Genomic DNA, 11,341 nt, shown 5'->3' with positions numbered 1-11,341 from the left:
CGGTGCACAGTGACATTATAAAAAATGCCAACTAAATTGTAACGGGCAATTCCAAAAAAATATTAAAAACATCAACTTAAATGTTACCGTCTTTCTTTTTGGGTAATATAGTACACAACATTTCACTTTAGAGAAGAAATGTGGTGGAGCACTCAATTATAAGTGCATCTGTATTACAGTCTTCTTTCAAAGTTCCAGAAATCCCTGTTGACCCTGCCAGTGAAGTCCACCTAATGCATCTTCCTATGATAGTGTGACAACAATGCTGCACTGCTCGCGGCCCGCACCATGTGACACAGTCACATGGTGACCATAACCGACAGTCATTTTGGTGTCACCACTCTTAAAAGTCAGGTACTCGGTTATGGACCAAGAGCCCTACAGCTGCACGAGACAGGAGGGGAACCGTCAGCATACTTTATCCCCCATGATGGCAACTAGCAGTGACATGCACCTGACATCATTACGCGCGTGCCTAATGACGTCACGTGCATACATAAGGACATGCATACCGGGTGGCACCCGGCCTGGTGACACCGCTGTTGTCACTGCTGATTAACAAGCCTGTGGCTTGTCAATCAGCACCTGGCCACATGCAAGTCCTGCCCACTGCTTTAAGATCGATAGACTTGAGTACTATGACCTGCAGTGTTTAGGAGGGGGAGCATATAAGGCAGATATGAAGGAGGATGTGGCTCAGTCATAGAAGGATAAGGACATTGTATGTTTACTTTATGAGGTTTGTGCATCACGTAGTAACTGGATTCAGTGTTTAGATCATTATACAGAAGCCTTTGGTTGTACTTTAGGAACACGCTATCAGCATAGCCGTGTCCACAAGTTGTGCCAGGTGTGACTGGGCAACCTAAGCACCCCAAGCGCAACACCGAAACCGCAACAGCAGGCACCATGTTTTTAGTCACTGAGCTCGTGGAGAGATCATAATCTCTGTCACTGGCTCAGCAATACAGAGCGCAGCAGCACTTGCCACTTACATTCCTCACATAACAGTTGCAGTCCTCAGTGCCCTGGAAGCTGCGAGAGAGCATGGCTGCGGCTTCCCATCCAATCAGGAAGTCGGGCGAGTGGTCACATGACCACCTGCCAGGCTCCCTGCTTCACTACTGCACCAAACATTGCCAAAAATTATTTAGTTAGGTTTTTTTTTCTAATAATAGGCTAATAAGGGCAGCCATGGCATTTCGGGGGGCAAAAAAACCCCCCCTCATCAGGGCATATAAAAATATCAAACTGAACATAGGTCTATCTATACCCCTAAACCTCTTATTCCATATGTGTTAGTGTCATTTCTGTGTGCCGGATGAAGGGACCTTTGGCTTCCCAAACATTGCATGGAGATGCTTCACCAGTGGCGGAACTACCGCCGGTGCAGGCGGTGCCGGGGCCTGAGGCTGTGGGGGGGCCCAGTGGGGTCCGGTCCGGTCCTGGGTACCCCCACAGCCTCAGCGCGGTCCTGCAATATATGGCCCTGCACTGCCGACAGGCTTCACAGTGAGGGGGCGGGTCCTGTCACTCACCTCCCCTCCCGGCCGCGTCCATAGTAACAGGCGGCGGGAGGGGAGGTGAGTCACAGGAGGAGGCGTGTGTGTGTCACAAGCCCCGCCCCCTGCAGTGCACACATAGAAACTCCCTGGCTGGGTAAGTCGAGCACCGCGCGCTGGGGGGTGGCGGCGGCGGATAGTAGTTGTAGTAGTTGAGTAGTTGTAGTAGATAGTAGAATTGTAATTAGACTAGTGAATTATATAAAATATAATATATAATATATTGCTGGGATTTCAAGTCCTCTGTAACTGATGGTAATATCCTGCATTGCTGTATAATATATTTCTGGGATTTGTGGTCCCTCTACAGCTTGGTAGTGGTAGAACTATTTGGGGTGCATCGTTTGCAGCTGGGACCGGGGCCTGGCACTTCACCACTATCCTAAAATCATTAGTCTGTATTGTTTTACAAAAAAAACTGTCACATGACACTAAAAAAAGTATCGGTAATTGGTATCAGCGAGTACTTATTGGTACTCATAGTTGGTCTGGAAAAATGGTATCAGTGGATCCCTACTTCTATGGAGTAGGGCTTGGAACCCAATGGGACCATATGACCAGATAGCTTGAAACAGCTATATGCAGTTTGAGATATATGGCTCATTAATATTAGGCTTATTTCTACTATACACCAGCAGTTTTGAATGTGCATCTGGCTGATGGGGTTTAAAGCGATTATTTGCATGACTCCACCAACTGTCCAGAAATGAGGAATGATCCTCTTATTTCCGGGATATGAGAACATTTGTTTTATCAAGGCTTTATTCTGCTACAGCATTTCCACTAAAACTTTCAATTGAAGTTTTATGGGGAAAAAAGTTCTAATGATACACTTCCACTTTTTTACCCCCTTAATATGATTTACCACCTTATCAGGACTTGAAAAAAAGAAGAAGGCTGATTTTTGATGGGCTAGACTAAACTGTGACTTACAAATGAACTGCTGGTTTAAAGCCTCATTAATCACAGGATGAATCCCCAGGCCCCTAGCCTTACTAATTAATCTTCCTCCACTGATATCTAGTCAGCAATGGCAGCACATGCATAGCACAGCACCGCTCTCCGCAATGCACAATGACATCTAGAAGTGAGAGGTGAGTGCACACACAATGCAGCGGCCGCACGTGCTCGTTTAAAGGAGGACTCCAGGACTTTTAAAAATTAACCCTTGCCTGTAGGGCCTGTGGCGTAGTGAAGGTTGTCAGCGTTCGGGGCAAGGCAAGTATTGCACCCCCCTCACCTCATGGAGTATTAGGACTCCCTGAGTCCCTACACATACATACATTGAGTCACCAACTTTGTGTGTAGACAGTCTGGCTGCCTCTACGGGGTGCAATCTCTTAATCTTCAGTGTGTCCCCCACTCCTGCCAGAAGAAAGATGTGTGGATGGCAGTACTGAGGATGACGGGAAGTGACCTCTCAGGCTGTGCCCTGTGTAAGGCTCTTTGTATTGTACATAGAAGGCTGGGACTGCCCTGAAGCAATATGTTGGGCAGCCCCATTGGCACTCAGCTCCATACAGTATATCTACAGTGCAGATGAGCGGGGCACAGTACAGAGCGGACAACACCGGGATGGTAGCCAGGGGGAGGTTACGGGGAATTCGGATTTGTACTTGCATACTCCATACCCTCCAATACTTTAAAAAGATTTAAAGATACACCTTTGTCAATGCGGTCCCTAACCTACCCTTACCCCCCCCTTGCCCATCTGTGGTCCAACCCCTTTAAAAAGTCAATATGTGTTTCAATTCTGCATATACCTGGATTTTATGCCACCAATCATCACAACCCCCCCCCCACCACCACCACCACCACCACCACCACCTTAGCTCTGTTCATATCACACGGTGTATTTCGGCACACAAGATATATTTCTTATCTGCAGCCTCCATGCCAGCACAGACAGAGGACCCTCATTTGATCCCCGTAATATTATATCATTACCAGAGAGGCACTTGGATCTACATCTGTATTACAGCTTGTGTTCACTCAAAGTAAAAATCATTACCTTCTTTTTTTTCCTCTTCCTATCAGAATGTGCTGGCCAAACTGCTGCTGTTTTGGCTGCCTGTGTTGAATAAGTAAGATGCCAACGGCGTTCGTAACTGAGACCGCGCTGATGTGAATTTACACACTCTGTGCTGCCAGCTCTCCCTTTTTCCTGTTTCAAAGAGGAGAGAGGGAGAAGGTAATGCATGCATTGAGCCGTATAATCCAGGCCTGGTTTATTAAGGGGGCAGTAGAGGGATTTCTCCCCAGACTCAACCGTAGATTTGCAGGGTAATGAACCTGGATTGCGAAGCTGGAAAGGGGCTCATAATTCACAATCTCGGTGGCGGAGGAAGACGAGAGACCTTTTTAAAGAAAACTAGAACTGGTATTTTTATAGGTAGAGGTCAACAATGGCAGTCTACACCGATCAGCCACCATAACATTATGACCACTGAGAGGTGAAGTGATAACATTGATTATCTCATTACAATGGCACCTGTAAGTGGCGGGGAAATATTACAATGGCACCTGGAAGTGGGTGAGATATATTACAATGGCACCTGGAAGTGGGGGGCTTTATTAGGCACCAAGTGAACATTTTGTCCCTGAATTTGATGTACTGGAAGCAGAAAACATGGGCAAGTGTAAGGATTTGGGAGACTTTGACAAGGGTCAAATTGTGATGGCTAGATGATTGGGTTATTGCAACTTCAAAACTGCTGCTCTTGTGGGATGTTCCTGGTCTGCAGTGGTCAAAAGTGGTCCAAGGAAAGAAAACTGGTGAACCGGTGAAAGGGTCATTGGAGGCCAAGGCTCGTTGATCTATCACAAGATGGTCTCAGTCTTTCGGGTTGACTGATGCATAGCGTCAGAGGACATACTGTGAGTGCGTTGAATCGTAGACCACGGAACCCTGTGCCCACAGTGTATTAGTACATACAGAGAATGGCCTTCAAGGAGGGAAGACGTCCTCTGTTGGGGGAAACCAAAGTTGAGCTTTAAAGGTACCTTGTCTCAAGAGTAAAGAATGTAACAAAATTAACTTACCCAGGGAATCCCCCCTCCTCTGTTCATACCTTTTACATGCATGCGGAACCCCCCCCCCCCCCCCCCACCGCTAACTGCAGTACGGTCTGTACATTAGACACGCCACTGCAGCCACACACTGAGGAAGCTTTTAAACCTGGGACCAAAACCCAGATATAAGAAGCACTTGCCATTGGTCAGCATGGTCATGTGACGTTGCTAACCAATGAGCGCTCACCATTTGCTAGTGTTATGCTGGATCCTCAGTGCGGAGCTGCAGTGCGGTGGGCAGTGTAGATATTGTGGACAAATGATACTGTTGCTATACATTGTAACAAGTCAGGTCCACCTTAAGGCAGAGATTTAACAATGTGCAAAACATTAACCCACAGCAACCAATTGGTGATGATCTGTCATGGGTTAACGCATTTTGCTATTTGCCTTGTTGAATAAGCCTGTTAGTGTTCCCAGCTGAATAACGTTCGTCTTGATCCATAGAGAGCCGTGCCGAGCTCCCTAGAACGCATACCTGCGCTGTCTCCCAACTGTCGTCTTCTAAGTGATAACCGGAGGGCAGGAAAAGTGAGAGGACCATCCATCATTATTCAGATTTCAGATGGCTGATAAGGAGAATCAGATGGCTGATTAATGTACATGTCGAGTGAAAGAGCATACATAAGGAAACTACCTTAGCGGGAAGATCTGACATCCGACGGTGTAACAGCTTTCAATAATCTGCTGCACTGGTCATTAATGATCACCAGTGATAACGAGGGAACGGCTGACCTAATGAGGGTAGCCACACATGGCTCAATTTTATCTCAAGGTGTCATCCATTGATTCCCCTGTCCATGCTAACATGGAGCAATCTTCACCAGCTATTGTATTCAGTACGAAAAACGAAGGTGCCACCAACCGAAGAAGCGCCCAAAGTAGTTTTATCGGTGACAACATGTTTCAGGGGGAAACACAGACTCCCTCCATCAGGGTTTCAGGTGTCATTTAAAAGGGGAATCCCTTGGGCAATGGACTCGGGGAATGTTACAATGATAGTGACCACAAATACAAGGGCACATCCAGCGGTCAGTAATTGGGGAGCCTCATACGTTGAGGTGCGATCATTCATGGCAGAATCACTGGATAATTTTTTAATTTTTTTCCCCAGAAGCTGCATATTTAAATGCTCACGCACAAGGGCGTCAACATTCCATTAAAGCTGAACTCCAGGATTAGCAAATATTGTCTAAATGCAAGAGGCACGTGTATTCTTACTTAAATATTGGGTTATGATGTATAAACCTTCTGCCCAGCGTATAGCTGGGCGAATGCCATTCACAAGCCATTCCTGCCACTAGATGGTGCTGGAGAGCATAGGAATGCCTATGCTCCTCGGCTCCATCTAGTGGCAAGAAAGCCATGCAAATGGCATTCAGGAGCAAGAAGAGTGCAGGAGCACAACAGTCTGGTGCCAGGTGTGTGGATGAGGAGTGATGAGTAAATGGCATTCACCCAGCAATACACTGTGCAGAGCATTTATACCCTTGGTGTGCTTTGCGTATTTCTTCCAGATCTGTGCCGTTATTCAGTGTGAAACTTTGTCACTGTGCAGGAGCCTCCTGTAATAAAGACCAGGCACTGCTGCTTGTGCAGTGTGACTGGTCTTGTCTCTGCCCCTTCCTGTAGTTTTCCTGTAGTGGGTGGAGCCTGCTGCATCCCTCCCACCACTCTGCTCTCTGCACAAGCTATGTAGAGCACAGTGATTCATGTACAAGGTAATATCTGCATTTGCAAAGGCATTTGGTACATTTATATCCTTTGTGGCTATGGCGGAATATATTAAAATGAACATTTTTGTGCCCGGAGTTCAACATTAACCCGCAGATGCTGCAGGGCCGTCCGTCCGTTTTTTTACTACGGGCGGACGGCAAGAGGTTAAAGTAATTGGATTTACATAGTGTTCAACTGTATCGGTAACGATTCCCTCTGTTGTATCTGCTGTCTATGTGAGCGTAAAGAGGGGGCGCCGATTGCAGCTTCAAGTGGGAGGCAGTGGGTCTGTGTGCACTAAGCCCAGCCTGTCCAGATATAACCATTTTTAGACATGTGCGATACGTTTTGTTCCGCATCAAATTTCGTACGAATTTTCCGAAATTCGGGCACATCTGAATTTCCAAATCCCAATGCATCTGTATGTATTTCGGTTTCCAAATTTCGGATCCCGTCTGAATTCGTTCAAAAACAAAACTGATTTGGACAAGTGACTTTTCTGGCTAATCAGATGTGTTTTTCGGTTTCATGCATCCGAATGGGTCTGAATAGAATTTTCGTCAACATGGGAGCCAGCTGATTTTCCAGAAAAGTCACATGCCGTAACGAAAATTTATGTTCAGTATATACATATACACTGTAGGGATGCACAGATACTTTTCGAGTACCAGTGCAGATACTTGGCATTTTCATGAGAACTACCAGGGCTGCAGAGGTTGCAGCTGGGACCTAGCTCTGGCGCTCCACTGTCCTGAAATCATTAGTCTGTATTGTTTTAGAAAAACTGTCACATGACAATAAACAAAACTGTATCAGTACTCGTACTTGTAAGTACTCGGCAAGTACCAGTACTCGTACTCGCAAAACTGGTATCGGTGCAACCCTTTATTTATATTTATAAAAACAAAATCGTACATTAAAACAGAGCTGTACAAATCCCAGGAGCTCCGTGTACTTACAATGACAGCGACCTCCTAATTTTTGAATTTTTCTCTAGTGTAGTCTTGGAGCTCAAAAGTATCGGTATATGTACTCGTACTTGTACCGAGTACTGTACTTGGTATCTGTGCAACCCTAATATACAGTAATACTAAAGCTGAGGCTCCTAGACCCAAATGGCATTTGGGAGCTCCCGAATGCAGTTTGGAAAATCGGATCCCGAATGCCATTGCCCGAATGCCTGAATGGCATTTTGATCCCGAATGCCATTCAGGTCTAGGAGATCCAGCTTTAGTATTAATATCTGTATATGGTTTTCTGTTTTACTCGCAACGAATATTCGTAAACTTATCTGGAACTAACAAAATTCGTATTCGAATTCCGAAATAACGAAAAATCCGAAGCAAACCGAACTGAATTTTTCTGCATCTTACATGTCTAACCATTTTCAGAATCAACGCCACTTATAATTGTTTTACAATTATCCCCTCCATTTTCCAAGCACCTGCTGGCCGTAATAATATTCCAATTAAACCCAAATCTGATTCACACACTGTGAATTTATTAAATCACGGAGCCTCATCTCCATAACAATAAAAAAAAGTCCAATGTATGCCTACATAGTCATTATAAGCTGCTTGTACCCGATACACGTAACGCCACTCCTTTATGAGCTGTGTGCGTCTGCTACAAGATTGGTGACAAGATCTGCCCCGTGTAAGAATCTCAGACCTCCGTGGATATTGCTGCTTCTGTAGCCAACTTGGCTTCCAAGTACGAGGATCCAGAACCAGCTGTCATTGCAATAATTGTACGAACGCCCCAACATCTACCCCCTTTCCGACCATAGCAGGCGTTATCAGTCACCCAACGCTCATTTCATTAAAACACTTTTGGCTGCTGTTTGCATCTCTTGTTGAGTAAATCTTAAAGGCCTCCTAGATTGTGTTATAATGCCCAAATCGCTTAGTTCCGCTTGAAGCGAGACAGCGGGCGCCAAGAGGCGGCACATGCCAAGTATTGTTATTTGCTGCTCGGATGCACACAACGGGAGACCAGATACTTTTCGTAATAGGGCTGATTTACTAAAGGAGGAGCGATTGTTCACTTGGCTTAGTGAATAACGTGAAGTTTAGTCATCCGATTGCGTGCACCGCAAAATCCAGCTTTTTATAAACATTGGTCTGGTTATTAAAAAAACAAATAAAAAAAACATAAACCCCCTTTTACCTCCCTGAGGCCCCCCGTTTAGGGTATCCTTGTCAGACTGATGATGTCACCGGTTTTTTTCTCTTCTGCTTTGGGAGTGGGAGGTCCTGTGACAGTGAATGACACGCATGTATTGGCGTGTGAGCCAGGCTGTCATGGACCCACCTCCTGGGGGAAAATCAAGACTCAGAAAATCCAAAGAAAAAACGTTAAAATTCGGAGTTTTATTTTTAATGCCTTAAATTGCACTCTCTTACAGTGTCCTCAAGGGGTCAAACGCCCTACACTTGTGAGCTTTTCCCTTTCAATAAGTAAAGCCTTCTTAAAATAGAAGGTAGGTACATGTCTCATTTCACGTGTCAAAGAGGAATAGTCCAGAAATAATTCAGGATATTAGCTGGAGCCATGCAAATCATTCCTTTACACCCAGGGCCGGTGCTAGGATTCTTGCCTACACAGGCAAGGTGCATTGTTGTTCACTTACCTTCGGCGCGGGAGAGCAGCGGTGAGTCAGCGCTGGTCAGATGGGGTCCTAATTTAGCTGGCTGGCGACTGCCTGAGGTGCCGCACGTGTCGGGATCCTCTGGCAGTCGCCGGCCAGCTAAATTAGAACCCCACCTGGAGCTCCTCTCACTGGACCAGCGCTGACTCGCCGCTGCTCTCCCTCACCGAAGGTAAGTGAAAAAAAAAAAAAAAACATAGCGCAAACATCGGGACATTTTGACCTGTTTTTTCCGCCCTCACCCTGCAGCGCCCTCAGGCGGCCACCTGACTTGCCTTGCGGTAGCGCCGGGCCTGTTTACACCCCATTGGCCAGATGCACATGCAGAGCCGCTAATGTATAGTGCAAATATAGCCCAATTTTACACAGTGATTTATCCTAAACTGCATACAGCTGTCCCATTGGGTTCCAAGCCCCAGGGGGTGTCCCTATCCTTTTTGCCAACTGAAGCAGCGCAGGGGGGGGGGTTCTGGTGGGTGCTGAATGGTATATAATCATTGGTGGTGGTGGTGGGGGGACAGTGCTGATGGAGAGGGACACTCTGGCCAATGTCCCACCGAGCTCTGAGCTCCAGTGACGTCAATGGTTGCCAGGAGCTCGGCAACATGGCAGTTTTGTCATATTTAGGCGAAAAATGGTTACTATTTAAACTTCAGAATGATCTGATTTATGAGCAAGGCTATTGCAAAAATCAAGGGGAAAATGCACAAGAAAACCCGGAAATGTTGAAATCTGCAAAAATAAAAAAATAACTGGCTAAAAATGATGGCGAGAAATGCTTAAATGATATCTTGAAAACTTAAAATTGCAAAATCTGTACTAAAAAAAATGTCAAAATTGCCATTTTTATGTTTTATCAATATGTTTTTAGCTGTTTCCGATCATGATTACCATCCGGCAGTCCCAAACTGTTTATACAATCAATTTTAAAAATTTACATTCTCCAGATTTGGGTAAATAATGCACTTTGTAATCAGTTCACTGTAATCCCTGGAGACAGTGCCCTATAAAGTGCCGCAGGGTTTAGCAATGTATATTTAATTCTTGCTAATTAGAAATGGAATTACAAATGTGAATGAAATCACTTGGAATCTAATCAGGTGTATGAAAATAGGAAACTGTTTAAATAAAAAGAAATATAAAAACATGCAGTCCATTGCTTTGTAGTGAAAGCTCACCCACAGTGCAAGGCTGCCCCCTAGTGGCCGTTCCGAGGTGTTGCCTGGATTAACAGGCGCCGCGAAGTGGCAGAAAATCATTACCTTATTATTTCACTGTAAAGAAAACATAATTTGCAACATTCTGTTTGCACAAGCATTTGGAGGAATTAATTAAAGTAACAGCTGACTGCACAGCAAAAAGCAATAAGAGAGCTACAGATTATGACTTTTTGCATTATTGGCATCTTCATTTTCATTATTGATACGCATATTGCATTCTTTTAAGGCAGCCTATTCATTAGGGATGCACCGATACCATTTTTCAAGACCGAGTATGAGTACAGATACTTTTCCTCAAATACTGGCGAATAGCAGTCAGCGATACTTTTTTTTTGTTAGTGTCATGTAACAATTTTTCTAAAACAATACAGACTAATGATTTTAGGACAGCAGTAGAGCACCAGGGCCTGGTCGCACATGCGACCACTGCGATCATGGTAGTTCTGCCACTGAATCCAAGCTGTAGAGGGACTACATATCTCAACAGTACATTATACAGCAATGCAGAATACCACCAGCAATAGAGGACTAGCAAGATGTCTCCAGGGGTCTGAGAAGGGCTGTGCGGGGTCTCAGGTGGGCTGTGCAGGCTCTCAGGTGGGCTGTGTAGGGTCTCAGAAGGGCTGTGAAGGGTCGCAGGTGGGCTGTGCACGGTCTCACCAGCAGTCCGGCGGGTCTCACGGGTGGGCGGTGGAAGTGCTGTAAGTAGCCCTGAGCGGTTCCCCAGGAAGAAGAAGATGTCAGGCCGGAGCTATAAACAGGCGCTGCTGTTCACAGGAAGGCTGCCAAGGTCCCCAGCAAGCCCATGACTTCAGGCAGTTGCTACAGTTTAAAAATTTAAAGCGCCAGTATCTGTGTTTAGTATTGGGGCATTTTCACGAGTACTCGTGAAAATTCCCAGTATCGGCACCAATGCCGGTAACGGTGCATCCCTACTACATATTTAGAATGGGTCACCAGGCTCCCTGATTCGTTATAGCACCCCTGCTGGAAGAGGTAAGGGACAGTTGAAGCGATGGGAATCTGGGATGCCTTAGGTCTGTATATGGATATATATAGACATACATATAGACATATATATAGATATATAGATATCTATATATAGGTATATATATAGATAT

The sequence above is a fragment of the Nanorana parkeri genome, unplaced genomic scaffold (assembly GCF_000935625.1).
Source record: "Nanorana parkeri isolate BGI_ZX_2015 unplaced genomic scaffold, ASM93562v1 scaffold9, whole genome shotgun sequence".
Taxonomy (NCBI): domain Eukaryota; kingdom Metazoa; phylum Chordata; class Amphibia; order Anura; family Dicroglossidae; genus Nanorana; species Nanorana parkeri.
This window is presented reverse-complemented; position numbering follows the sequence as displayed.